Source organism: Schistocerca americana, unplaced genomic scaffold (genome assembly GCF_021461395.2).
Source record: "Schistocerca americana isolate TAMUIC-IGC-003095 unplaced genomic scaffold, iqSchAmer2.1 HiC_scaffold_1049, whole genome shotgun sequence".
Classification (NCBI taxonomy): domain Eukaryota; kingdom Metazoa; phylum Arthropoda; class Insecta; order Orthoptera; family Acrididae; genus Schistocerca; species Schistocerca americana.
The window spans coordinates 13794-37687 of record NW_025725100.1 but is presented as its reverse complement, the minus strand read 5'-3'; the positions used below and the strand labels follow the sequence as shown (position 1 = coordinate 37687).

The 23894-nt window shown below is 51.6% G+C and overlaps 48 non-coding genes across 48 annotated transcripts; 38 read left to right on the top strand and 10 right to left on the bottom strand.

The window, feature by feature from the left end:
- Window positions 1–396: 396 nt before the first annotated feature.
- Window positions 397–468, top strand: Trnae-uuc. The gene has a single exon. It is a non-coding gene; the product is annotated as a tRNA-Glu (tRNA).
- Window positions 469–724: 256 nt separating this feature from the next.
- Window positions 725–798, top strand: Trnai-aau. Its single transcript has one exon. It is a non-coding gene; the product is annotated as a tRNA-Ile (tRNA).
- Window positions 799–1551: 753 nt separating this feature from the next.
- Trnag-ucc lies at window positions 1552–1623 on the bottom strand. The gene has a single exon. It is a non-coding gene; the product is annotated as a tRNA-Gly (tRNA).
- A 336-nt stretch (window positions 1624–1959) lies between these two features.
- Trnag-gcc lies at window positions 1960–2030 on the top strand. The gene has a single exon. It is a non-coding gene; the product is annotated as a tRNA-Gly (tRNA).
- Window positions 2031–2325: 295 nt separating this feature from the next.
- Window positions 2326–2398, top strand: Trnam-cau. Its single transcript has one exon. It is a non-coding gene; the product is annotated as a tRNA-Met (tRNA).
- Window positions 2399–2854: 456 nt separating this feature from the next.
- Trnae-uuc lies at window positions 2855–2926 on the top strand. The gene has a single exon. It is a non-coding gene; the product is annotated as a tRNA-Glu (tRNA).
- A 256-nt stretch (window positions 2927–3182) lies between these two features.
- On the top strand, window positions 3183–3256 carry Trnai-aau. Its single transcript has one exon. It is a non-coding gene; the product is annotated as a tRNA-Ile (tRNA).
- A 753-nt stretch (window positions 3257–4009) lies between these two features.
- Window positions 4010–4081, bottom strand: Trnag-ucc. Its single transcript has one exon. It is a non-coding gene; the product is annotated as a tRNA-Gly (tRNA).
- Window positions 4082–4417: 336 nt separating this feature from the next.
- Trnag-gcc lies at window positions 4418–4488 on the top strand. The gene has a single exon. It is a non-coding gene; the product is annotated as a tRNA-Gly (tRNA).
- Window positions 4489–4783: 295 nt separating this feature from the next.
- On the top strand, window positions 4784–4856 carry Trnam-cau. The gene has a single exon. It is a non-coding gene; the product is annotated as a tRNA-Met (tRNA).
- Window positions 4857–5312: 456 nt separating this feature from the next.
- Window positions 5313–5384, top strand: Trnae-uuc. The gene has a single exon. It is a non-coding gene; the product is annotated as a tRNA-Glu (tRNA).
- A 256-nt stretch (window positions 5385–5640) lies between these two features.
- Trnai-aau lies at window positions 5641–5714 on the top strand. Its single transcript has one exon. It is a non-coding gene; the product is annotated as a tRNA-Ile (tRNA).
- A 753-nt stretch (window positions 5715–6467) lies between these two features.
- Window positions 6468–6539, bottom strand: Trnag-ucc. The gene has a single exon. It is a non-coding gene; the product is annotated as a tRNA-Gly (tRNA).
- Window positions 6540–6875: 336 nt separating this feature from the next.
- On the top strand, window positions 6876–6946 carry Trnag-gcc. The gene has a single exon. It is a non-coding gene; the product is annotated as a tRNA-Gly (tRNA).
- A 295-nt stretch (window positions 6947–7241) lies between these two features.
- On the top strand, window positions 7242–7314 carry Trnam-cau. Its single transcript has one exon. It is a non-coding gene; the product is annotated as a tRNA-Met (tRNA).
- A 456-nt stretch (window positions 7315–7770) lies between these two features.
- On the top strand, window positions 7771–7842 carry Trnae-uuc. The gene has a single exon. It is a non-coding gene; the product is annotated as a tRNA-Glu (tRNA).
- Window positions 7843–8098: 256 nt separating this feature from the next.
- Trnai-aau lies at window positions 8099–8172 on the top strand. Its single transcript has one exon. It is a non-coding gene; the product is annotated as a tRNA-Ile (tRNA).
- A 753-nt stretch (window positions 8173–8925) lies between these two features.
- Trnag-ucc lies at window positions 8926–8997 on the bottom strand. The gene has a single exon. It is a non-coding gene; the product is annotated as a tRNA-Gly (tRNA).
- Window positions 8998–9333: 336 nt separating this feature from the next.
- Trnag-gcc lies at window positions 9334–9404 on the top strand. Its single transcript has one exon. It is a non-coding gene; the product is annotated as a tRNA-Gly (tRNA).
- Window positions 9405–9699: 295 nt separating this feature from the next.
- Trnam-cau lies at window positions 9700–9772 on the top strand. The gene has a single exon. It is a non-coding gene; the product is annotated as a tRNA-Met (tRNA).
- A 456-nt stretch (window positions 9773–10228) lies between these two features.
- Window positions 10229–10300, top strand: Trnae-uuc. Its single transcript has one exon. It is a non-coding gene; the product is annotated as a tRNA-Glu (tRNA).
- Window positions 10301–10556: 256 nt separating this feature from the next.
- Window positions 10557–10630, top strand: Trnai-aau. Its single transcript has one exon. It is a non-coding gene; the product is annotated as a tRNA-Ile (tRNA).
- A 753-nt stretch (window positions 10631–11383) lies between these two features.
- On the bottom strand, window positions 11384–11455 carry Trnag-ucc. Its single transcript has one exon. It is a non-coding gene; the product is annotated as a tRNA-Gly (tRNA).
- Window positions 11456–11791: 336 nt separating this feature from the next.
- Window positions 11792–11862, top strand: Trnag-gcc. Its single transcript has one exon. It is a non-coding gene; the product is annotated as a tRNA-Gly (tRNA).
- Window positions 11863–12157: 295 nt separating this feature from the next.
- Window positions 12158–12230, top strand: Trnam-cau. The gene has a single exon. It is a non-coding gene; the product is annotated as a tRNA-Met (tRNA).
- A 456-nt stretch (window positions 12231–12686) lies between these two features.
- Trnae-uuc lies at window positions 12687–12758 on the top strand. The gene has a single exon. It is a non-coding gene; the product is annotated as a tRNA-Glu (tRNA).
- A 256-nt stretch (window positions 12759–13014) lies between these two features.
- Window positions 13015–13088, top strand: Trnai-aau. The gene has a single exon. It is a non-coding gene; the product is annotated as a tRNA-Ile (tRNA).
- Window positions 13089–13841: 753 nt separating this feature from the next.
- On the bottom strand, window positions 13842–13913 carry Trnag-ucc. The gene has a single exon. It is a non-coding gene; the product is annotated as a tRNA-Gly (tRNA).
- Window positions 13914–14249: 336 nt separating this feature from the next.
- Trnag-gcc lies at window positions 14250–14320 on the top strand. Its single transcript has one exon. It is a non-coding gene; the product is annotated as a tRNA-Gly (tRNA).
- Window positions 14321–14615: 295 nt separating this feature from the next.
- On the top strand, window positions 14616–14688 carry Trnam-cau. Its single transcript has one exon. It is a non-coding gene; the product is annotated as a tRNA-Met (tRNA).
- A 456-nt stretch (window positions 14689–15144) lies between these two features.
- On the top strand, window positions 15145–15216 carry Trnae-uuc. The gene has a single exon. It is a non-coding gene; the product is annotated as a tRNA-Glu (tRNA).
- A 256-nt stretch (window positions 15217–15472) lies between these two features.
- Trnai-aau lies at window positions 15473–15546 on the top strand. The gene has a single exon. It is a non-coding gene; the product is annotated as a tRNA-Ile (tRNA).
- Window positions 15547–16300: 754 nt separating this feature from the next.
- On the bottom strand, window positions 16301–16372 carry Trnag-ucc. The gene has a single exon. It is a non-coding gene; the product is annotated as a tRNA-Gly (tRNA).
- A 336-nt stretch (window positions 16373–16708) lies between these two features.
- Window positions 16709–16779, top strand: Trnag-gcc. The gene has a single exon. It is a non-coding gene; the product is annotated as a tRNA-Gly (tRNA).
- A 295-nt stretch (window positions 16780–17074) lies between these two features.
- On the top strand, window positions 17075–17147 carry Trnam-cau. Its single transcript has one exon. It is a non-coding gene; the product is annotated as a tRNA-Met (tRNA).
- Window positions 17148–17603: 456 nt separating this feature from the next.
- On the top strand, window positions 17604–17675 carry Trnae-uuc. Its single transcript has one exon. It is a non-coding gene; the product is annotated as a tRNA-Glu (tRNA).
- A 256-nt stretch (window positions 17676–17931) lies between these two features.
- Window positions 17932–18005, top strand: Trnai-aau. The gene has a single exon. It is a non-coding gene; the product is annotated as a tRNA-Ile (tRNA).
- A 754-nt stretch (window positions 18006–18759) lies between these two features.
- Window positions 18760–18831, bottom strand: Trnag-ucc. The gene has a single exon. It is a non-coding gene; the product is annotated as a tRNA-Gly (tRNA).
- A 336-nt stretch (window positions 18832–19167) lies between these two features.
- Window positions 19168–19238, top strand: Trnag-gcc. Its single transcript has one exon. It is a non-coding gene; the product is annotated as a tRNA-Gly (tRNA).
- Window positions 19239–19533: 295 nt separating this feature from the next.
- On the top strand, window positions 19534–19606 carry Trnam-cau. The gene has a single exon. It is a non-coding gene; the product is annotated as a tRNA-Met (tRNA).
- Window positions 19607–20062: 456 nt separating this feature from the next.
- Trnae-uuc lies at window positions 20063–20134 on the top strand. Its single transcript has one exon. It is a non-coding gene; the product is annotated as a tRNA-Glu (tRNA).
- Window positions 20135–20390: 256 nt separating this feature from the next.
- Trnai-aau lies at window positions 20391–20464 on the top strand. The gene has a single exon. It is a non-coding gene; the product is annotated as a tRNA-Ile (tRNA).
- Window positions 20465–21218: 754 nt separating this feature from the next.
- On the bottom strand, window positions 21219–21290 carry Trnag-ucc. The gene has a single exon. It is a non-coding gene; the product is annotated as a tRNA-Gly (tRNA).
- Window positions 21291–21626: 336 nt separating this feature from the next.
- Trnag-gcc lies at window positions 21627–21697 on the top strand. Its single transcript has one exon. It is a non-coding gene; the product is annotated as a tRNA-Gly (tRNA).
- Window positions 21698–21992: 295 nt separating this feature from the next.
- Trnam-cau lies at window positions 21993–22065 on the top strand. Its single transcript has one exon. It is a non-coding gene; the product is annotated as a tRNA-Met (tRNA).
- A 456-nt stretch (window positions 22066–22521) lies between these two features.
- On the top strand, window positions 22522–22593 carry Trnae-uuc. The gene has a single exon. It is a non-coding gene; the product is annotated as a tRNA-Glu (tRNA).
- Window positions 22594–22849: 256 nt separating this feature from the next.
- On the top strand, window positions 22850–22923 carry Trnai-aau. Its single transcript has one exon. It is a non-coding gene; the product is annotated as a tRNA-Ile (tRNA).
- Window positions 22924–23677: 754 nt separating this feature from the next.
- Window positions 23678–23749, bottom strand: Trnag-ucc. Its single transcript has one exon. It is a non-coding gene; the product is annotated as a tRNA-Gly (tRNA).
- Window positions 23750–23894: the final 145 nt, after the last annotated feature.

The following is a 23894-nucleotide window of genomic DNA, read 5'->3' as shown; positions in this document are numbered from 1 at the left end:
ACTTTGTACATTGTTATCCTCAAGGCTTCAACGACTCAGCGTGATAATGTTTACTTCCCGTTATTACTACTTGCAGTTCTTATGTAAAATTTTCAAGGAAAAAAGTACTAGTAATAAAACTGAATTTCGTACGATATAACGTGTAAAGTCACACAATGTATGACCTGCTGTATGATGACAGGCAGCAGGTATTTACTTGCGAAATAAGTAAATAAATATTACTACTTACAGCTTTGCTTTTCCTCCTACCCCTGTAACAACGAGGCATAAAGCAATGGATTGTGACTTTTGCCATGCGCGCCTCGCCATGGGCGCGCGAAAAGATGCTCGCAAACAGGGAAAGTGCGACACGGAAAGCGAGTGGACCGGGTGTAAACCCCGAAGGAAATGCGCGCGTCCGGTGTGGTCTAGTGGCTAGGATACCTGGCTTTCACCCAGGAGGCCCGGGTTCGATTCCCGGTACCGGAACGGAATTTTTCGGCAAAAGTCACGACAAGTTTTGACCCTGCGAAAGGCTGTTTCACGTCCTCCTCGCATTATAGCTACTGGTTCATAAACGTCAGCTGAAAACAGTCGAGAGAAACGGGCACGCAATGAAATTACTACGAGCAGCGGAATAAAGGGAGAAGAGACGCTGGTCCACTGTTGGGCTGCTACCATAGAAATGTTACATGGCAATACGCAGAGCTATTCCCGCGAAGCGATGGAAGACTGTCTGCACCGAGGCCCGTTAGCTCAGTCGGTTAGAGCGTCGTGCTAATAACGGGAAGGTCGTGGGTTCGATCCCCCCACGGGCCACTACGATTTCACTCTTTCAAAAAGGCAACGCCGATTTCGGCGGGGAAGTATGCTAACAAAGAAATCGTCACATTGTGTGGGAGCTGATAGGGGACCAGAACGCGACTTGTCGGGACGCGCTAAAACACTTCACTGGTCACAGCACGGTGAACACACAGTTCCTCGTCCGATCACCGCTACTGCGCGAAGCTGGGCGTTGTCAGTGCTTGGGCGGGTGACCGCCTGCGAACACAGGGCACTGCCGACAGTTTCAATTCGTATTTCTCTTTCCTCTTCGGTTTCGGAGCTGCAGCGCTATTCGGTCAAGGGCACTGGCGCCACGTTTTGCCTCTCGGTATGCCAAGTCGCGCCGTGCGGCCACAGTGAAATGAAGGAGCGTGTTGTAAAATTTTCAACAAAGAAAAAAAAAAAAAAAAAAAAGAAGTGTACTAGTAATAAAACTGAATTTGTCTGACAGAACATGTAACATCAGACAATACATGATAACAGGCAGCAGGTATTTACTTGAGGCATAAGTAATGTGGTGACCGCCTCGCCATACCTCTCTCAGTCGTTTCGCGTGCTTGTCCTCTTGATATAGGCCGATTGGAGAGCGTCAGCTCTCGCGTCAGCTGAGCAAAGTCGAGACAAGTCGAGACTCAAGGGGAATCGACGCACACACTGTAGGGTGGCCTGCAGCGAGTAAGAGGGGGAAAGAAAAATTAATATAAAGACGCGTGGCAAAAGTACTCATACGCAAAAGTAAAAGACGGCTGCGGTGGCCGGGAATCGAACCCGGATCAACTGCTTGGAAGGCAACTATGCTGACCATTACACCACCACCGCACGGTTTCCGTCCGCGCACGCCGCGCTGTGTCTGCTTCCCGCCTGTCGGCGGCGGCTCAAGGTGGTCGTAGCTGTAGGCGCATTACGGGGTAGGCGAGCGCATCCAGACAGCGTCTCTACGCACATTTCGCGTCCTTTGGCAAGAGTCGTCGCGTGCGTGCGCCGCAAGAGTACTTAGGCGATCGCGTTCGGGCGTCATTTTTAAGCAGTGCAGTGCAGTTCAGGATTCAGCGTGTGTAGCATTCTCTCGAGAGGATGCGACGGCGCTGGACGGCAGTCCCACTTTCCCCTCAGACGTCTGCCGCGGAAAGCACCAGGAAGCTGTGAACTAGCTGAGCATCGGTGGTTCAGTGGTAGAATGCTCGCCTGCCACGCGGGCGGCCCGGGTTCAATTTCCGGCCGATGCATCATTTTGTTTTTTCTCCGATAGTGGTGCTGCGTGTCTTTCGCACTCGAACTGCGTGAGCCATGAGACTGAACCGCGGGATTTCCGTGTGGGAATAACCAAACATGCAGCGCGCACGACTGCTCGTTTGAACTGTTGTGCGCTATTGTACATACTGGCGTCGGCCTAGCATCGCAAGTTGCCTGTCGCGCCGGGAATGCACGTGTAGCAACAGAAAAAAATGAGCCAGGAAGTGCAGACTCTCTACCACTGGTATTTGGTACTTACCGAGATTCCAGAATGCGTGGCCATCACCTGCCTCGGTAGCGCAGTAGGCAGCGCGTAAGTCTCATAATCTTAAGGTCGTGAGTTCGATCCTCACCCGGGGCATTTAATTTACTTTCGTCCACACCTAAATCGACGGCTCTGGGGTTTGCGAAGGAGCGAAACACTTTGTACATTGTTATCCTCAAGGCTTCAACGACTCAGCGTGATAATGTTTACTTCCCGTTATTACTACTTGCAGTTCTTATGTAAAATTTTCAAGGAAAAAAGTACTAGTAATAAAACTGAATTTCGTACGATATAACGTGTAAAGTCACACAATGTATGACCTGCTGTATGATGACAGGCAGCAGGTATTTACTTGCGAAATAAGTAAATAAATATTACTACTTACAGCTTTGCTTTTCCTCCTACCCCTGTAACAACGAGGCATAAAGCAATGGATTGTGACTTTTGCCATGCGCGCCTCGCCATGGGCGCGCGAAAAGATGCTCGCAAACAGGGAAAGTGCGACACGGAAAGCGAGTGGACCGGGTGTAAACCCCGAAGGAAATGCGCGCGTCCGGTGTGGTCTAGTGGCTAGGATACCTGGCTTTCACCCAGGAGGCCCGGGTTCGATTCCCGGTACCGGAACGGAATTTTTCGGCAAAAGTCACGACAAGTTTTGACCCTGCGAAAGGCTGTTTCACGTCCTCCTCGCATTATAGCTACTGGTTCATAAACGTCAGCTGAAAACAGTCGAGAGAAACGGGCACGCAATGAAATTACTACGAGCAGCGGAATAAAGGGAGAAGAGACGCTGGTCCACTGTTGGGCTGCTACCATAGAAATGTTACATGGCAATACGCAGAGCTATTCCCGCGAAGCGATGGAAGACTGTCTGCACCGAGGCCCGTTAGCTCAGTCGGTTAGAGCGTCGTGCTAATAACGGGAAGGTCGTGGGTTCGATCCCCCCACGGGCCACTACGATTTCACTCTTTCAAAAAGGCAACGCCGATTTCGGCGGGGAAGTATGCTAACAAAGAAATCGTCACATTGTGTGGGAGCTGATAGGGGACCAGAACGCGACTTGTCGGGACGCGCTAAAACACTTCACTGGTCACAGCACGGTGAACACACAGTTCCTCGTCCGATCACCGCTACTGCGCGAAGCTGGGCGTTGTCAGTGCTTGGGCGGGTGACCGCCTGCGAACACAGGGCACTGCCGACAGTTTCAATTCGTATTTCTCTTTCCTCTTCGGTTTCGGAGCTGCAGCGCTATTCGGTCAAGGGCACTGGCGCCACGTTTTGCCTCTCGGTATGCCAAGTCGCGCCGTGCGGCCACAGTGAAATGAAGGAGCGTGTTGTAAAATTTTCAACAAAGAAAAAAAAAAAAAAAAAAAAGAAGTGTACTAGTAATAAAACTGAATTTGTCTGACAGAACATGTAACATCAGACAATACATGATAACAGGCAGCAGGTATTTACTTGAGGCATAAGTAATGTGGTGACCGCCTCGCCATACCTCTCTCAGTCGTTTCGCGTGCTTGTCCTCTTGATATAGGCCGATTGGAGAGCGTCAGCTCTCGCGTCAGCTGAGCAAAGTCGAGACAAGTCGAGACTCAAGGGGAATCGACGCACACACTATAGGGTGGCCTGCAGCGAGTAAGAGGGGGAAAGAAACATTAATTTAAAGACGCGTGGCAAAAGTACTCATACGCAAAAGTAAAAGACGGCTGCGGTGGCCGGGAATCGAACCCGGATCAACTGCTTGGAAGGCAACTATGCTGACCATTACACCACCACCGCACGGTTTCCGTCCGCGCACGCCGCGCTGTGTCTGCTTCCCGCCTGTCGGCGGCGGCTCAAGGTGGTCGTAGCTGTAGGCGCATTACGGGGTAGGCGAGCGCATCCAGACAGCGTCTCTACGCACATTTCGCGTCCTTTGGCAAGAGTCGTCGCGTGCGTGCGCCGCAAGAGTACTTAGGCGATCGCGTTCGGGCGTCATTTTTAAGCAGTGCAGTGCAGTTCAGGATTCAGCGTGTGTAGCATTCTCTCGAGAGGATGCGACGGCGCTGGACGGCAGTCCCACTTTCCCCTCAGACGTCTGCCGCGGAAAGCACCAGGAAGCTGTGAACTAGCTGAGCATCGGTGGTTCAGTGGTAGAATGCTCGCCTGCCACGCGGGCGGCCCGGGTTCGATTCCCGGCCGATGCATCATTTTGTTTTTTCTCCGATAGTGGTGCTGCGTGTCTTTCGCACTCGAACTGCGTGAGCCATGAGACTGAACCGTGGGATTTCCGTGTGGGAATAACCAAACATGCAGCGCGCACGACTGCTCGTTTGAACTGTTGTGCGCTATTGTACATACTGGCGTCGGCCTAGCATCGCAAGTTGCCTGTCGCGCCGGGAATGCACGTGTAGCAACAGAAAAAAATGAGCCAGGAAGTGCAGACTCTCTACCACTGGTATTTGGTACTTACCGAGATTCCAGAATGCGTGGCCATCACCTGCCTCGGTAGCGCAGTAGGCAGCGCGTAAGTCTCATAATCTTAAGGTCGTGAGTTCGATCCTCACCCGGGGCATTTAATTTACTTTCGTCCACACCTAAATCGACGGCTCTGGGGTTTGCGAAGGAGCGAAACACTTTGTACATTGTTATCCTCAAGGCTTCAACGACTCAGCGTGATAATGTTTACTTCCCGTTATTACTACTTGCAGTTCTTATGTAAAATTTTCAAGGAAAAAAGTACTAGTAATAAAACTGAATTTCGTACGATATAACGTGTAAAGTCACACAATGTATGACCTGCTGTATGATGACAGGCAGCAGGTATTTACTTGCGAAATAAGTAAATAAATATTACTACTTACAGCTTTGCTTTTCCTCCTACCCCTGTAACAACGAGGCATAAAGCAATGGATTGTGACTTTTGCCATGCGCGCCTCGCCATGGGCGCGCGAAAAGATGCTCGCAAACAGGGAAAGTGCGACACGGAAAGCGAGTGGACCGGGTGTAAACCCCGAAGGAAATGCGCGCGTCCGGTGTGGTCTAGTGGCTAGGATACCTGGCTTTCACCCAGGAGGCCCGGGTTCGATTCCCGGTACCGGAACGGAATTTTTCGGCAAAAGTCACGACAAGTTTTGACCCTGCGAAAGGCTGTTTCACGTCCTCCTCGCATTATAGCTACTGGTTCATAAACGTCAGCTGAAAACAGTCGAGAGAAACGGGCACGCAATGAAATTACTACGAGCAGCGGAATAAAGGGAGAAGAGACGCTGGTCCACTGTTGGGCTGCTACCATAGAAATGTTACATGGCAATACGCAGAGCTATTCCCGCGAAGCGATGGAAGACTGTCTGCACCGAGGCCCGTTAGCTCAGTCGGTTAGAGCGTCGTGCTAATAACGGGAAGGTCGTGGGTTCGATCCCCCCACGGGCCACTACGATTTCACTCTTTCAAAAAGGCAACGCCGATTTCGGCGGGGAAGTATGCTAACAAAGAAATCGTCACATTGTGTGGGAGCTGATAGGGGACCAGAACGCGACTTGTCGGGACGCGCTAAAACACTTCACTGGTCACAGCACGGTGAACACACAGTTCCTCGTCCGATCACCGCTACTGCGCGAAGCTGGGCGTTGTCAGTGCTTGGGCGGGTGACCGCCTGCGAACACAGGGCACTGCCGACAGTTTCAATTCGTATTTCTCTTTCCTCTTCGGTTTCGGAGCTGCAGCGCTATTCGGTCAAGGGCACTGGCGCCACGTTTTGCCTCTCGGTATGCCAAGTCGCGCCGTGCGGCCACAGTGAAATGAAGGAGCGTGTTGTAAAATTTTCAACAAAGAAAAAAAAAAAAAAAAAAAAGAAGTGTACTAGTAATAAAACTGAATTTGTCTGACAGAACATGTAACATCAGACAATACATGATAACAGGCAGCAGGTATTTACTTGAGGCATAAGTAATGTGGTGACCGCCTCGCCATACCTCTCTCAGTCGTTTCGCGTGCTTGTCCTCTTGATATAGGCCGATTGGAGAGCGTCAGCTCTCGCGTCAGCTGAGCAAAGTCGAGACAAGTCGAGACTCAAGGGGAATCGACGCACACACTGTAGGGTGGCCTGCAGCGAGTAAGAGGGGGAAAGAAAAATTAATATAAAGACGCGTGGCAAAAGTACTCATACGCAAAAGTAAAAGACGGCTGCGGTGGCCGGGAATCGAACCCGGATCAACTGCTTGGAAGGCAACTATGCTGACCATTACACCACCACCGCACGGTTTCCGTCCGCGCACGCCGCGCTGTGTCTGCTTCCCGCCTGTCGGCGGCGGCTCAAGGTGGTCGTAGCTGTAGGCGCATTACGGGGTAGGCGAGCGCATCCAGACAGCGTCTCTACGCACATTTCGCGTCCTTTGGCAAGAGTCGTCGCGTGCGTGCGCCGCAAGAGTACTTAGGCGATCGCGTTCGGGCGTCATTTTTAAGCAGTGCAGTGCAGTTCAGGATTCAGCGTGTGTAGCATTCTCTCGAGAGGATGCGACGGCGCTGGACGGCAGTCCCACTTTCCCCTCAGACGTCTGCCGCGGAAAGCACCAGGAAGCTGTGAACTAGCTGAGCATCGGTGGTTCAGTGGTAGAATGCTCGCCTGCCACGCGGGCGGCCCGGGTTCAATTTCCGGCCGATGCATCATTTTGTTTTTTCTCCGATAGTGGTGCTGCGTGTCTTTCGCACTCGAACTGCGTGAGCCATGAGACTGAACCGCGGGATTTCCGTGTGGGAATAACCAAACATGCAGCGCGCACGACTGCTCGTTTGAACTGTTGTGCGCTATTGTACATACTGGCGTCGGCCTAGCATCGCAAGTTGCCTGTCGCGCCGGGAATGCACGTGTAGCAACAGAAAAAAATGAGCCAGGAAGTGCAGACTCTCTACCACTGGTATTTGGTACTTACCGAGATTCCAGAATGCGTGGCCATCACCTGCCTCGGTAGCGCAGTAGGCAGCGCGTAAGTCTCATAATCTTAAGGTCGTGAGTTCGATCCTCACCCGGGGCATTTAATTTACTTTCGTCCACACCTAAATCGACGGCTCTGGGGTTTGCGAAGGAGCGAAACACTTTGTACATTGTTATCCTCAAGGCTTCAACGACTCAGCGTGATAATGTTTACTTCCCGTTATTACTACTTGCAGTTCTTATGTAAAATTTTCAAGGAAAAAAGTACTAGTAATAAAACTGAATTTCGTACGATATAACGTGTAAAGTCACACAATGTATGACCTGCTGTATGATGACAGGCAGCAGGTATTTACTTGCGAAATAAGTAAATAAATATTACTACTTACAGCTTTGCTTTTCCTCCTACCCCTGTAACAACGAGGCATAAAGCAATGGATTGTGACTTTTGCCATGCGCGCCTCGCCATGGGCGCGCGAAAAGATGCTCGCAAACAGGGAAAGTGCGACACGGAAAGCGAGTGGACCGGGTGTAAACCCCGAAGGAAATGCGCGCGTCCGGTGTGGTCTAGTGGCTAGGATACCTGGCTTTCACCCAGGAGGCCCGGGTTCGATTCCCGGTACCGGAACGGAATTTTTCGGCAAAAGTCACGACAAGTTTTGACCCTGCGAAAGGCTGTTTCACGTCCTCCTCGCATTATAGCTACTGGTTCATAAACGTCAGCTGAAAACAGTCGAGAGAAACGGGCACGCAATGAAATTACTACGAGCAGCGGAATAAAGGGAGAAGAGACGCTGGTCCACTGTTGGGCTGCTACCATAGAAATGTTACATGGCAATACGCAGAGCTATTCCCGCGAAGCGATGGAAGACTGTCTGCACCGAGGCCCGTTAGCTCAGTCGGTTAGAGCGTCGTGCTAATAACGGGAAGGTCGTGGGTTCGATCCCCCCACGGGCCACTACGATTTCACTCTTTCAAAAAGGCAACGCCGATTTCGGCGGGGAAGTATGCTAACAAAGAAATCGTCACATTGTGTGGGAGCTGATAGGGGACCAGAACGCGACTTGTCGGGACGCGCTAAAACACTTCACTGGTCACAGCACGGTGAACACACAGTTCCTCGTCCGATCACCGCTACTGCGCGAAGCTGGGCGTTGTCAGTGCTTGGGCGGGTGACCGCCTGCGAACACAGGGCACTGCCGACAGTTTCAATTCGTATTTCTCTTTCCTCTTCGGTTTCGGAGCTGCAGCGCTATTCGGTCAAGGGCACTGGCGCCACGTTTTGCCTCTCGGTATGCCAAGTCGCGCCGTGCGGCCACAGTGAAATGAAGGAGCGTGTTGTAAAATTTTCAACAAAGAAAAAAAAAAAAAAAAAAAAGAAGTGTACTAGTAATAAAACTGAATTTGTCTGACAGAACATGTAACATCAGACAATACATGATAACAGGCAGCAGGTATTTACTTGAGGCATAAGTAATGTGGTGACCGCCTCGCCATACCTCTCTCAGTCGTTTCGCGTGCTTGTCCTCTTGATATAGGCCGATTGGAGAGCGTCAGCTCTCGCGTCAGCTGAGCAAAGTCGAGACAAGTCGAGACTCAAGGGGAATCGACGCACACACTATAGGGTGGCCTGCAGCGAGTAAGAGGGGGAAAGAAACATTAATTTAAAGACGCGTGGCAAAAGTACTCATACGCAAAAGTAAAAGACGGCTGCGGTGGCCGGGAATCGAACCCGGATCAACTGCTTGGAAGGCAACTATGCTGACCATTACACCACCACCGCACGGTTTCCGTCCGCGCACGCCGCGCTGTGTCTGCTTCCCGCCTGTCGGCGGCGGCTCAAGGTGGTCGTAGCTGTAGGCGCATTACGGGGTAGGCGAGCGCATCCAGACAGCGTCTCTACGCACATTTCGCGTCCTTTGGCAAGAGTCGTCGCGTGCGTGCGCCGCAAGAGTACTTAGGCGATCGCGTTCGGGCGTCATTTTTAAGCAGTGCAGTGCAGTTCAGGATTCAGCGTGTGTAGCATTCTCTCGAGAGGATGCGACGGCGCTGGACGGCAGTCCCACTTTCCCCTCAGACGTCTGCCGCGGAAAGCACCAGGAAGCTGTGAACTAGCTGAGCATCGGTGGTTCAGTGGTAGAATGCTCGCCTGCCACGCGGGCGGCCCGGGTTCGATTCCCGGCCGATGCATCATTTTGTTTTTTCTCCGATAGTGGTGCTGCGTGTCTTTCGCACTCGAACTGCGTGAGCCATGAGACTGAACCGTGGGATTTCCGTGTGGGAATAACCAAACATGCAGCGCGCACGACTGCTCGTTTGAACTGTTGTGCGCTATTGTACATACTGGCGTCGGCCTAGCATCGCAAGTTGCCTGTCGCGCCGGGAATGCACGTGTAGCAACAGAAAAAAATGAGCCAGGAAGTGCAGACTCTCTACCACTGGTATTTGGTACTTACCGAGATTCCAGAATGCGTGGCCATCACCTGCCTCGGTAGCGCAGTAGGCAGCGCGTAAGTCTCATAATCTTAAGGTCGTGAGTTCGATCCTCACCCGGGGCATTTAATTTACTTTCGTCCACACCTAAATCGACGGCTCTGGGGTTTGCGAAGGAGCGAAACACTTTGTACATTGTTATCCTCAAGGCTTCAACGACTCAGCGTGATAATGTTTACTTCCCGTTATTACTACTTGCAGTTCTTATGTAAAATTTTCAAGGAAAAAAGTACTAGTAATAAAACTGAATTTCGTACGATATAACGTGTAAAGTCACACAATGTATGACCTGCTGTATGATGACAGGCAGCAGGTATTTACTTGCGAAATAAGTAAATAAATATTACTACTTACAGCTTTGCTTTTCCTCCTACCCCTGTAACAACGAGGCATAAAGCAATGGATTGTGACTTTTGCCATGCGCGCCTCGCCATGGGCGCGCGAAAAGATGCTCGCAAACAGGGAAAGTGCGACACGGAAAGCGAGTGGACCGGGTGTAAACCCCGAAGGAAATGCGCGCGTCCGGTGTGGTCTAGTGGCTAGGATACCTGGCTTTCACCCAGGAGGCCCGGGTTCGATTCCCGGTACCGGAACGGAATTTTTCGGCAAAAGTCACGACAAGTTTTGACCCTGCGAAAGGCTGTTTCACGTCCTCCTCGCATTATAGCTACTGGTTCATAAACGTCAGCTGAAAACAGTCGAGAGAAACGGGCACGCAATGAAATTACTACGAGCAGCGGAATAAAGGGAGAAGAGACGCTGGTCCACTGTTGGGCTGCTACCATAGAAATGTTACATGGCAATACGCAGAGCTATTCCCGCGAAGCGATGGAAGACTGTCTGCACCGAGGCCCGTTAGCTCAGTCGGTTAGAGCGTCGTGCTAATAACGGGAAGGTCGTGGGTTCGATCCCCCCACGGGCCACTACGATTTCACTCTTTCAAAAAGGCAACGCCGATTTCGGCGGGGAAGTATGCTAACAAAGAAATCGTCACATTGTGTGGGAGCTGATAGGGGACCAGAACGCGACTTGTCGGGACGCGCTAAAACACTTCACTGGTCACAGCACGGTGAACACACAGTTCCTCGTCCGATCACCGCTACTGCGCGAAGCTGGGCGTTGTCAGTGCTTGGGCGGGTGACCGCCTGCGAACACAGGGCACTGCCGACAGTTTCAATTCGTATTTCTCTTTCCTCTTCGGTTTCGGAGCTGCAGCGCTATTCGGTCAAGGGCACTGGCGCCACGTTTTGCCTCTCGGTATGCCAAGTCGCGCCGTGCGGCCACAGTGAAATGAAGGAGCGTGTTGTAAAATTTTCAACAAAGAAAAAAAAAAAAAAAAAAAAGAAGTGTACTAGTAATAAAACTGAATTTGTCTGACAGAACATGTAACATCAGACAATACATGATAACAGGCAGCAGGTATTTACTTGAGGCATAAGTAATGTGGTGACCGCCTCGCCATACCTCTCTCAGTCGTTTCGCGTGCTTGTCCTCTTGATATAGGCCGATTGGAGAGCGTCAGCTCTCGCGTCAGCTGAGCAAAGTCGAGACAAGTCGAGACTCAAGGGGAATCGACGCACACACTGTAGGGTGGCCTGCAGCGAGTAAGAGGGGGAAAGAAAAATTAATATAAAGACGCGTGGCAAAAGTACTCATACGCAAAAGTAAAAGACGGCTGCGGTGGCCGGGAATCGAACCCGGATCAACTGCTTGGAAGGCAACTATGCTGACCATTACACCACCACCGCACGGTTTCCGTCCGCGCACGCCGCGCTGTGTCTGCTTCCCGCCTGTCGGCGGCGGCTCAAGGTGGTCGTAGCTGTAGGCGCATTACGGGGTAGGCGAGCGCATCCAGACAGCGTCTCTACGCACATTTCGCGTCCTTTGGCAAGAGTCGTCGCGTGCGTGCGCCGCAAGAGTACTTAGGCGATCGCGTTCGGGCGTCATTTTTAAGCAGTGCAGTGCAGTTCAGGATTCAGCGTGTGTAGCATTCTCTCGAGAGGATGCGACGGCGCTGGACGGCAGTCCCACTTTCCCCTCAGACGTCTGCCGCGGAAAGCACCAGGAAGCTGTGAACTAGCTGAGCATCGGTGGTTCAGTGGTAGAATGCTCGCCTGCCACGCGGGCGGCCCGGGTTCAATTTCCGGCCGATGCATCATTTTGTTTTTTCTCCGATAGTGGTGCTGCGTGTCTTTCGCACTCGAACTGCGTGAGCCATGAGACTGAACCGCGGGATTTCCGTGTGGGAATAACCAAACATGCAGCGCGCACGACTGCTCGTTTGAACTGTTGTGCGCTATTGTACATACTGGCGTCGGCCTAGCATCGCAAGTTGCCTGTCGCGCCGGGAATGCACGTGTAGCAACAGAAAAAAATGAGCCAGGAAGTGCAGACTCTCTACCACTGGTATTTGGTACTTACCGAGATTCCAGAATGCGTGGCCATCACCTGCCTCGGTAGCGCAGTAGGCAGCGCGTAAGTCTCATAATCTTAAGGTCGTGAGTTCGATCCTCACCCGGGGCATTTAATTTACTTTCGTCCACACCTAAATCGACGGCTCTGGGGTTTGCGAAGGAGCGAAACACTTTGTACATTGTTATCCTCAAGGCTTCAACGACTCAGCGTGATAATGTTTACTTCCCGTTATTACTACTTGCAGTTCTTATGTAAAATTTTCAAGGAAAAAAGTACTAGTAATAAAACTGAATTTCGTACGATATAACGTGTAAAGTCACACAATGTATGACCTGCTGTATGATGACAGGCAGCAGGTATTTACTTGCGAAATAAGTAAATAAATATTACTACTTACAGCTTTGCTTTTCCTCCTACCCCTGTAACAACGAGGCATAAAGCAATGGATTGTGACTTTTGCCATGCGCGCCTCGCCATGGGCGCGCGAAAAGATGCTCGCAAACAGGGAAAGTGCGACACGGAAAGCGAGTGGACCGGGTGTAAACCCCGAAGGAAATGCGCGCGTCCGGTGTGGTCTAGTGGCTAGGATACCTGGCTTTCACCCAGGAGGCCCGGGTTCGATTCCCGGTACCGGAACGGAATTTTTCGGCAAAAGTCACGACAAGTTTTGACCCTGCGAAAGGCTGTTTCACGTCCTCCTCGCATTATAGCTACTGGTTCATAAACGTCAGCTGAAAACAGTCGAGAGAAACGGGCACGCAATGAAATTACTACGAGCAGCGGAATAAAGGGAGAAGAGACGCTGGTCCACTGTTGGGCTGCTACCATAGAAATGTTACATGGCAATACGCAGAGCTATTCCCGCGAAGCGATGGAAGACTGTCTGCACCGAGGCCCGTTAGCTCAGTCGGTTAGAGCGTCGTGCTAATAACGGGAAGGTCGTGGGTTCGATCCCCCCACGGGCCACTACGATTTCACTCTTTCAAAAAGGCAACGCCGATTTCGGCGGGGAAGTATGCTAACAAAGAAATCGTCACATTGTGTGGGAGCTGATAGGGGACCAGAACGCGACTTGTCGGGACGCGCTAAAACACTTCACTGGTCACAGCACGGTGAACACACAGTTCCTCGTCCGATCACCGCTACTGCGCGAAGCTGGGCGTTGTCAGTGCTTGGGCGGGTGACCGCCTGCGAACACAGGGCACTGCCGACAGTTTCAATTCGTATTTCTCTTTCCTCTTCGGTTTCGGAGCTGCAGCGCTATTCGGTCAAGGGCACTGGCGCCACGTTTTGCCTCTCGGTATGCCAAGTCGCGCCGTGCGGCCACAGTGAAATGAAGGAGCGTGTTGTAAAATTTTCAACAAAGAAAAAAAAAAAAAAAAAAAAGAAGTGTACTAGTAATAAAACTGAATTTGTCTGACAGAACATGTAACATCAGACAATACATGATAACAGGCAGCAGGTATTTACTTGAGGCATAAGTAATGTGGTGACCGCCTCGCCATACCTCTCTCAGTCGTTTCGCGTGCTTGTCCTCTTGATATAGGCCGATTGGAGAGCGTCAGCTCTCGCGTCAGCTGAGCAAAGTCGAGACAAGTCGAGACTCAAGGGGAATCGACGCACACACTATAGGGTGGCCTGCAGCGAGTAAGAGGGGGAAAGAAACATTAATTTAAAGACGCGTGGCAAAAGTACTCATACGCAAAAGTAAAAGACGGCTGCGGTGGCCGGGAATCGAACCCGGATCAACTGCTTGGAAGGCAACTATGCTGACCATTACACCACCACCGCACGGTTTCCGTCCGCGCACGCCGCGCTGTGTCTGCTTCCCGCCTGTCGGCGGCGGCTCAAGGTGGTCGTAGCTGTAGGCGCATTACGGGGTAGGCGAGCGCATCCAGACAGCGTCTCTACGCACATTTCGCGTCCTTTGGCAAGAGTCGTCGCGTGCGTGCGCCGCAAGAGTACTTAGGCGATCGCGTTCGGGCGTCATTTTTAAGCAGTGCAGTGCAGTTCAGGATTCAGCGTGTGTAGCATTCTCTCGAGAGGATGCGACGGCGCTGGACGGCAGTCCCACTTTCCCCTCAGACGTCTGCCGCGGAAAGCACCAGGAAGCTGTGAACTAGCTGAGCATCGGTGGTTCAGTGGTAGAATGCTCGCCTGCCACGCGGGCGGCCCGGGTTCGATTCCCGGCCGATGCATCATTTTGTTTTTTCTCCGATAGTGGTGCTGCGTGTCTTTCGCACTCGAACTGCGTGAGCCATGAGACTGAACCGCGGGATTTCCGTGTGGGAATAACCAAACATGCAGCGCGCACGACTGCTCGTTTGAACTGTTGTGCGCTATTGTACATACTGGCGTCGGCCTAGCATCGCAAGTTGCCTGTCGCGCCGGGAATGCACGTGTAGCAACAGAAAAAAATGAGCCAGGAAGTGCAGACTCTCTACCACTGGTATTTGGTACTTACCGAGATTCCAGAATGCGTGGCCATCACCTGCCTCGGTAGCGCAGTAGGCAGCGCGTAAGTCTCATAATCTTAAGGTCGTGAGTTCGATCCTCACCCGGGGCATTTAATTTACTTTCGTCCACACCTAAATCGACGGCTCTGGGGTTTGCGAAGGAGCGAAACACTTTGTACATTGTTATCCTCAAGGCTTCAACGACTCAGCGTGATAATGTTTACTTCCCGTTATTACTACTTGCAGTTCTTATGTAAAATTTTCAAGGAAAAAAGTACTAGTAATAAAACTGAATTTCGTACGATATAACGTGTAAAGTCACACAATGTATGACCTGCTGTATGATGACAGGCAGCAGGTATTTACTTGCGAAATAAGTAAATAAATATTACTACTTACAGCTTTGCTTTTCCTCCTACCCCTGTAACAACGAGGCATAAAGCAATGGATTGTGACTTTTGCCATGCGCGCCTCGCCATGGGCGCGCGAAAAGATGCTCGCAAACAGGGAAAGTGCGACACGGAAAGCGAGTGGACCGGGTGTAAACCCCGAAGGAAATGCGCGCGTCCGGTGTGGTCTAGTGGCTAGGATACCTGGCTTTCACCCAGGAGGCCCGGGTTCGATTCCCGGTACCGGAACGGAATTTTTCGGCAAAAGTCACGACAAGTTTTGACCCTGCGAAAGGCTGTTTCACGTCCTCCTCGCATTATAGCTACTGGTTCATAAACGTCAGCTGAAAACAGTCGAGAGAAACGGGCACGCAATGAAATTACTACGAGCAGCGGAATAAAGGGAGAAGAGACGCTGGTCCACTGTTGGGCTGCTACCATAGAAATGTTACATGGCAATACGCAGAGCTATTCCCGCGAAGCGATGGAAGACTGTCTGCACCGAGGCCCGTTAGCTCAGTCGGTTAGAGCGTCGTGCTAATAACGGGAAGGTCGTGGGTTCGATCCCCCCACGGGCCACTACGATTTCACTCTTTCAAAAAGGCAACGCCGATTTCGGCGGGGAAGTATGCTAACAAAGAAATCGTCACATTGTGTGGGAGCTGATAGGGGACCAGAACGCGACTTGTCGGGACGCGCTAAAACACTTCACTGGTCACAGCACGGTGAACACACAGTTCCTCGTCCGATCACCGCTACTGCGCGAAGCTGGGCGTTGTCAGTGCTTGGGCGGGTGACCGCCTGCGAACACAGGGCACTGCCGACAGTTTCAATTCGTATTTCTCTTTCCTCTTCGGTTTCGGAGCTGCAGCGCTATTCGGTCAAGGGCACTGGCGCCACGTTTTGCCTCTCGGTATGCCAAGTCGCGCCGTGCGGCCACAGTGAAATGAAGGAGCGTGTTGTAAAATTTTCAACAAAGAAAAAAAAAAAAAAAAAAAAAGAAGTGTACTAGTAATAAAACTGAATTTGTCTGACAGAACATGTAACATCAGACAATACATGATAACAGGCAGCAGGTATTTACTTGAGGCATAAGTAATGTGGTGACCGCCTCGCCATACCTCTCTCAGTCGTTTCGCGTGCTTGTCCTCTTGATATAGGCCGATTGGAGAGCGTCAGCTCTCGCGTCAGCTGAGCAAAGTCGAGACAAGTCGAGACTCAAGGGGAATCGACGCACACACTATAGGGTGGCCTGCAGCGAGTAAGAGGGGGAAAGAAACATTAATTTAAAGACGCGTGGCAAAAGTACTCATACGCAAAAGTAAAAGACGGCTGCGGTGGCCGGGAATCGAACCCGGATCAACTGCTTGGAAGGCAACTATGCTGACCATTACACCACCACCGCACGGTTTCCGTCCGCGCACGCCGCGCTGTGTCTGCTTCCCGCCTGTCGGCGGCGGCTCAAGGTGGTCGTAGCTGTAGGCGCATTACGGGGTAGGCGAGCGCATCCAGACAGCGTCTCTACGCACATTTCGCGTCCTTTGGCAAGAGTCGTCGCGTGCGTGCGCCGCAAGAGTACTTAGGCGATCGCGTTCGGGCGTCATTTTTAAGCAGTGCAGTGCAGTTCAGGATTCAGCGTGTGTAGCATTCTCTCGAGAGGATGCGACGGCGCTGGACGGCAGTCCCACTTTCCCCTCAGACGTCTGCCGCGGAAAGCACCAGGAAGCTGTGAACTAGCTGAGCATCGGTGGTTCAGTGGTAGAATGCTCGCCTGCCACGCGGGCGGCCCGGGTTCGATTCCCGGCCGATGCATCATTTTGTTTTTTCTCCGATAGTGGTGCTGCGTGTCTTTCGCACTCGAACTGCGTGAGCCATGAGACTGAACCGCGGGATTTCCGTGTGGGAATAACCAAACATGCAGCGCGCACGACTGCTCGTTTGAACTGTTGTGCGCTATTGTACATACTGGCGTCGGCCTAGCATCGCAAGTTGCCTGTCGCGCCGGGAATGCACGTGTAGCAACAGAAAAAAATGAGCCAGGAAGTGCAGACTCTCTACCACTGGTATTTGGTACTTACCGAGATTCCAGAATGCGTGGCCATCACCTGCCTCGGTAGCGCAGTAGGCAGCGCGTAAGTCTCATAATCTTAAGGTCGTGAGTTCGATCCTCACCCGGGGCATTTAATTTACTTTCGTCCACACCTAAATCGACGGCTCTGGGGTTTGCGAAGGAGCGAAACACTTTGTACATTGTTATCCTCAAGGCTTCAACGACTCAGCGTGATAATGTTTACTTCCCGTTATTACTACTTGCAGTTCTTATGTAAAATTTTCAAGGAAAAAAGTACTAGTAATAAAACTGAATTTCGTACGATATAACGTGTAAAGTCACACAATGTATGACCTGCTGTATGATGACAGGCAGCAGGTATTTACTTGCGAAATAAGTAAATAAATATTACTACTTACAGCTTTGCTTTTCCTCCTACCCCTGTAACAACGAGGCATAAAGCAATGGATTGTGACTTTTGCCATGCGCGCCTCGCCATGGGCGCGCGAAAAGATGCTCGCAAACAGGGAAAGTGCGACACGGAAAGCGAGTGGACCGGGTGTAAACCCCGAAGGAAATGCGCGCGTCCGGTGTGGTCTAGTGGCTAGGATACCTGGCTTTCACCCAGGAGGCCCGGGTTCGATTCCCGGTACCGGAACGGAATTTTTCGGCAAAAGTCACGACAAGTTTTGACCCTGCGAAAGGCTGTTTCACGTCCTCCTCGCATTATAGCTACTGGTTCATAAACGTCAGCTGAAAACAGTCGAGAGAAACGGGCACGCAATGAAATTACTACGAGCAGCGGAATAAAGGGAGAAGAGACGCTGGTCCACTGTTGGGCTGCTACCATAGAAATGTTACATGGCAATACGCAGAGCTATTCCCGCGAAGCGATGGAAGACTGTCTGCACCGAGGCCCGTTAGCTCAGTCGGTTAGAGCGTCGTGCTAATAACGGGAAGGTCGTGGGTTCGATCCCCCCACGGGCCACTACGATTTCACTCTTTCAAAAAGGCAACGCCGATTTCGGCGGGGAAGTATGCTAACAAAGAAATCGTCACATTGTGTGGGAGCTGATAGGGGACCAGAACGCGACTTGTCGGGACGCGCTAAAACACTTCACTGGTCACAGCACGGTGAACACACAGTTCCTCGTCCGATCACCGCTACTGCGCGAAGCTGGGCGTTGTCAGTGCTTGGGCGGGTGACCGCCTGCGAACACAGGGCACTGCCGACAGTTTCAATTCGTATTTCTCTTTCCTCTTCGGTTTCGGAGCTGCAGCGCTATTCGGTCAAGGGCACTGGCGCCACGTTTTGCCTCTCGGTATGCCAAGTCGCGCCGTGCGGCCACAGTGAAATGAAGGAGCGTGTTGTAAAATTTTCAACAAAGAAAAAAAAAAAAAAAAAAAAAGAAGTGTACTAGTAATAAAACTGAATTTGTCTGACAGAACATGTAACATCAGACAATACATGATAACAGGCAGCAGGTATTTACTTGAGGCATAAGTAATGTGGTGACCGCCTCGCCATACCTCTCTCAGTCGTTTCGCGTGCTTGTCCTCTTGATATAGGCCGATTGGAGAGCGTCAGCTCTCGCGTCAGCTGAGCAAAGTCGAGACAAGTCGAGACTCAAGGGGAATCGACGCACACACTATAGGGTGGCCTGCAGCGAGTAAGAGGGGGAAAGAAACATTAATTTAAAGACGCGTGGCAAAAGTACTCATACGCAAAAGTAAAAGACGGCTGCGGTGGCCGGGAATCGAACCCGGATCAACTGCTTGGAAGGCAACTATGCTGACCATTACACCACCACCGCACGGTTTCCGTCCGCGCACGCCGCGCTGTGTCTGCTTCCCGCCTGTCGGCGGCGGCTCAAGGTGGTCGTAGCTGTAGGCGCATTACGGGGTAGGCGAGCGCATCCAGACAGCGTCTCTACGCACATTTCGCGTCCTTTGGCAAGAGTCGTCGCGTGCGTGCGCCGCAAGAGTACTTAGGCGATCGCGTTCGGGCGTCATTTTTAAGCAGTGCAGTGCAGTTCAGGATTCAGCGTGTGTAGCATTCTCTCGAGAGGATGCGACGGCGCTGGACGGCAGTCCCACTTTCCCCTCAGACGTCTGCCGCGGAAAGCACCAGGAAGCTGTGAACTAGCTGAGCATCGGTGGTTCAGTGGTAGAATGCTCGCCTGCCACGCGGGCGGCCCGGGTTCGATTCCCGGCCGATGCATCATTTTGTTTTTTCTCCGATAGTGGTGCTGCGTGTCTTTCGCACTCGAACTGCGTGAGCCATGAGACTGAACCGCGGGATTTCCGTGTGGGAATAACCAAACATGCAGCGCGCACGACTGCTCGTTTGAACTGTTGTGCGCTATTGTACATACTGGCGTCGGCCTAGCATCGCAAGTTGCCTGTCGCGCCGGGAATGCACGTGTAGCAACAGAAAAAAATGAGCCAGGAAGTGCAGACTCTCTACCACTGGTATTTGGTACTTACCGAGATTCCAGAATGCGTGGCCATCACCTGCCTCGGTAGCGCAGTAGGCAGCGCGTAAGTCTCATAATCTTAAGGTCGTGAGTTCGATCCTCACCCGGGGCATTTAATTTACTTTCGTCCACACCTAAATCGACGGCTCTGGGGTTTGCGAAGGAGCGAAACACTTTGTACATTGTTATCCTCAAGGCTTCAACGACTCAGCGTGATAATGTTTACTTCCCGTTATTACTACTTGCAGTTCTTATGTAAAATTTTCAAGGAAAAAAGTACTAGTAATAAAACTGAATTTCGTACGATATAACGTGTAAAGTCACACAATGTATGACCTGCTGTATGATGACAGGCAGCAGGTATTTACTTGCGAAATAAGTAAATAAATATTACTACTTACAGCTTTGCTTTTCCTCCTACCCCTGTAACAACGAGGCATAAAGCAATGGATTGTGACTTTTGCCATGCGCGCCTCGCCATGGGCGCGCGAAAAGATGCTCGCAAACAGGGAAAGTGCGACACGGAAAGCGAGTGGACCGGGTGTAAACCCCGAAGGAAATGCGCGCGTCCGGTGTGGTCTAGTGGCTAGGATACCTGGCTTTCACCCAGGAGGCCCGGGTTCGATTCCCGGTACCGGAACGGAATTTTTCGGCAAAAGTCACGACAAGTTTTGACCCTGCGAAAGGCTGTTTCACGTCCTCCTCGCATTATAGCTACTGGTTCATAAACGTCAGCTGAAAACAGTCGAGAGAAACGGGCACGCAATGAAATTACTACGAGCAGCGGAATAAAGGGAGAAGAGACGCTGGTCCACTGTTGGGCTGCTACCATAGAAATGTTACATGGCAATACGCAGAGCTATTCCCGCGAAGCGATGGAAGACTGTCTGCACCGAGGCCCGTTAGCTCAGTCGGTTAGAGCGTCGTGCTAATAACGGGAAGGTCGTGGGTTCGATCCCCCCACGGGCCACTACGATTTCACTCTTTCAAAAAGGCAACGCCGATTTCGGCGGGGAAGTATGCTAACAAAGAAATCGTCACATTGTGTGGGAGCTGATAGGGGACCAGAACGCGACTTGTCGGGACGCGCTAAAACACTTCACTGGTCACAGCACGGTGAACACACAGTTCCTCGTCCGATCACCGCTACTGCGCGAAGCTGGGCGTTGTCAGTGCTTGGGCGGGTGACCGCCTGCGAACACAGGGCACTGCCGACAGTTTCAATTCGTATTTCTCTTTCCTCTTCGGTTTCGGAGCTGCAGCGCTATTCGGTCAAGGGCACTGGCGCCACGTTTTGCCTCTCGGTATGCCAAGTCGCGCCGTGCGGCCACAGTGAAATGAAGGAGCGTGTTGTAAAATTTTCAACAAAGAAAAAAAAAAAAAAAAAAAAAGAAGTGTACTAGTAATAAAACTGAATTTGTCTGACAGAACATGTAACATCAGACAATACATGATAACAGGCAGCAGGTATTTACTTGAGGCATAAGTAATGTGGTGACCGCCTCGCCATACCTCTCTCAGTCGTTTCGCGTGCTTGTCCTCTTGATATAGGCCGATTGGAGAGCGTCAGCTCTCGCGTCAGCTGAGCAAAGTCGAGACAAGTCGAGACTCAAGGGGAATCGACGCACACACTATAGGGTGGCCTGCAGCGAGTAAGAGGGGGAAAGAAACATTAATTTAAAGACGCGTGGCAAAAGTACTCATACGCAAAAGTAAAAGACGGCTGCGGTGGCCGGGAATCGAACCCGGATCAACTGCTTGGAAGGCAACTATGCTGACCATTACACCACCACCGCACGGTTTCCGTCCGCGCACGCCGCGCTGTGTCTGCTTCCCGCCTGTCGGCGGCGGCTCAAGGTGGTCGTAGCTGTAGGCGCATTACGGGGTAGGCGAGCGCATCCAGACAGCGTCTCTACGCACATTTCGCGTCCTTTGGCAAGAGTCGTCGCGTGCGTGCGCCGCAAGAGTACTTAGGCGATCGCGTTCGGGCGTCATTTTTAAGCAGTGCAGTGCAGTTCAGGATTCAGCGTGTGTAGCATTCTCTCGAGAGGATGCGACGGCGCTGGACGGCAGTCCCACTTTCCCCTCAGACGTCTGCCGCGGAAAGCACCAGGAAGCTGTGAACTAGCTGAGCATCGGTGGTTCAGTGGTAGAATGCTCGCCTGCCACGCGGGCGGCCCGGGTTCGATTCCCGGCCGATGCATCATTTTGTTTTTTCTCCGATAGTGGTGCTGCGTGTCTTTCGCACTCGAACTGCGTGAGCCATGAGACTGAACCGCGGGATTTCCGTGTGGGAATAACCAAACATGCAGCGCGCACGACTGCTCGTTTGAACTGTTGTGCGCTATTGTACATACTGGCGTCGGCCTAGCATCGCAAGTTGCCTGTCGCGCCGGGAATGCACGTGTAGCAACAGAAAAAAATGAGCCAGGAAGTGCAGACTCTCTACCACTGGTATTTGGTACTTACCGAGATTCCAGAATGCGTGGCCATCACCTGCCTCGGTAGCGCAGTAGGCAGCGCGTAAGTCTCATAATCTTAAGGTCGTGAGTTCGATCCTCACCCGGGGCATTTAATTTACTTTCGTCCACACCTAAATCGACGGCTCTGGGGTTTGCGAAGGAGCGAAACACTTTGTACATTGTTATCCTCAAGGCTTCAACGACTCAGCGTGATAATGTTTACTTCCCGTTATTACTACTTGCAGTTCTTATGTAAAATTTTCAAGGAAAAAAGTACTAGTAATAAAACTGAATTTCGTACGATATAACGTGTAAAGTCACACAATGTATGACCTGCTGTATGATGACAGGCAGCAGGTATTTACTTGCGAAATAAGTAAATAAATATTACTACTTACAGCTTTGCTTTTCCTCCTACCCCTGTAACAACGAGGCATAAAGCAATGGATTGTGACTTTTGCCATGCGCGCCTCGCCATGGGCGCGCGAAAAGATGCTCGCAAACAGGGAAAGTGCGACACGGAAAGCGAGTGGACCGGGTGTAAACCCCGAAGGAAATGCGCGCGTCCGGTGTGGTCTAGTGGCTAGGATACCTGGCTTTCACCCAGGAGGCCCGGGTTCGATTCCCGGTACCGGAACGGAATTTTTCGGCAAAAGTCACGACAAGTTTTGACCCTGCGAAAGGCTGTTTCACGTCCTCCTCGCATTATAGCTACTGGTTCATAAACGTCAGCTGAAAACAGTCGAGAGAAACGGGCACGCAATGAAATTACTACGAGCAGCGGAATAAAGGGAGAAGAGACGCTGGTCCACTGTTGGGCTGCTACCATAGAAATGTTACATGGCAATACGCAGAGCTATTCCCGCGAAGCGATGGAAGACTGTCTGCACCGAGGCCCGTTAGCTCAGTCGGTTAGAGCGTCGTGCTAATAACGGGAAGGTCGTGGGTTCGATCCCCCCACGGGCCACTACGATTTCACTCTTTCAAAAAGGCAACGCCGATTTCGGCGGGGAAGTATGCTAACAAAGAAATCGTCACATTGTGTGGGAGCTGATAGGGGACCAGAACGCGACTTGTCGGGACGCGCTAAAACACTTCACTGGTCACAGCACGGTGAACACACAGTTCCTCGTCCGATCACCGCTACTGCGCGAAGCTGGGCGTTGTCAGTGCTTGGGCGGGTGACCGCCTGCGAACACAGGGCACTGCCGACAGTTTCAATTCGTATTTCTCTTTCCTCTTCGGTTTCGGAGCTGCAGCGCTATTCGGTCAAGGGCACTGGCGCCACGTTTTGCCTCTCGGTATGCCAAGTCGCGCCGTGCGGCCACAGTGAAATGAAGGAGCGTGTTGTAAAATTTTCAACAAAGAAAAAAAAAAAAAAAAAAAAAGAAGTGTACTAGTAATAAAACTGAATTTGTCTGACAGAACATGTAACATCAGACAATACATGATAACAGGCAGCAGGTATTTACTTGAGGCATAAGTAATGTGGTGACCGCCTCGCCATACCTCTCTCAGTCGTTTCGCGTGCTTGTCCTCTTGATATAGGCCGATTGGAGAGTGTCAGCTCTCGCGTCAGCTGAGCAAAGTCGAGACAAGTCGAGACTCAAGGGGAATCGACGCACACACTATAGGGTGGCCTGCAGCGAGTAAGAGGGGGAAAGAAACATTAATTTAAAGACGCGTGGCAAAAGTACTCATACGCAAAAGTAAAAGACGGCTGCGGTGGCCGGGAATCGAACCCGGATCAACTGCTTGGAAGGCAACTATGCTGACCATTACACCACCACCGCACGGTTTCCGTCCGCGCACGCCGCGCTGTGTCTGCTTCCCGCCTGTCGGCGGCGGCTCAAGGTGGTCGTAGCTGTAGGCGCATTACGGGGTAGGCGAGCGCATCCAGACAGCGTCTCTACGCACATTTCGCGTCCTTTGGCAAGA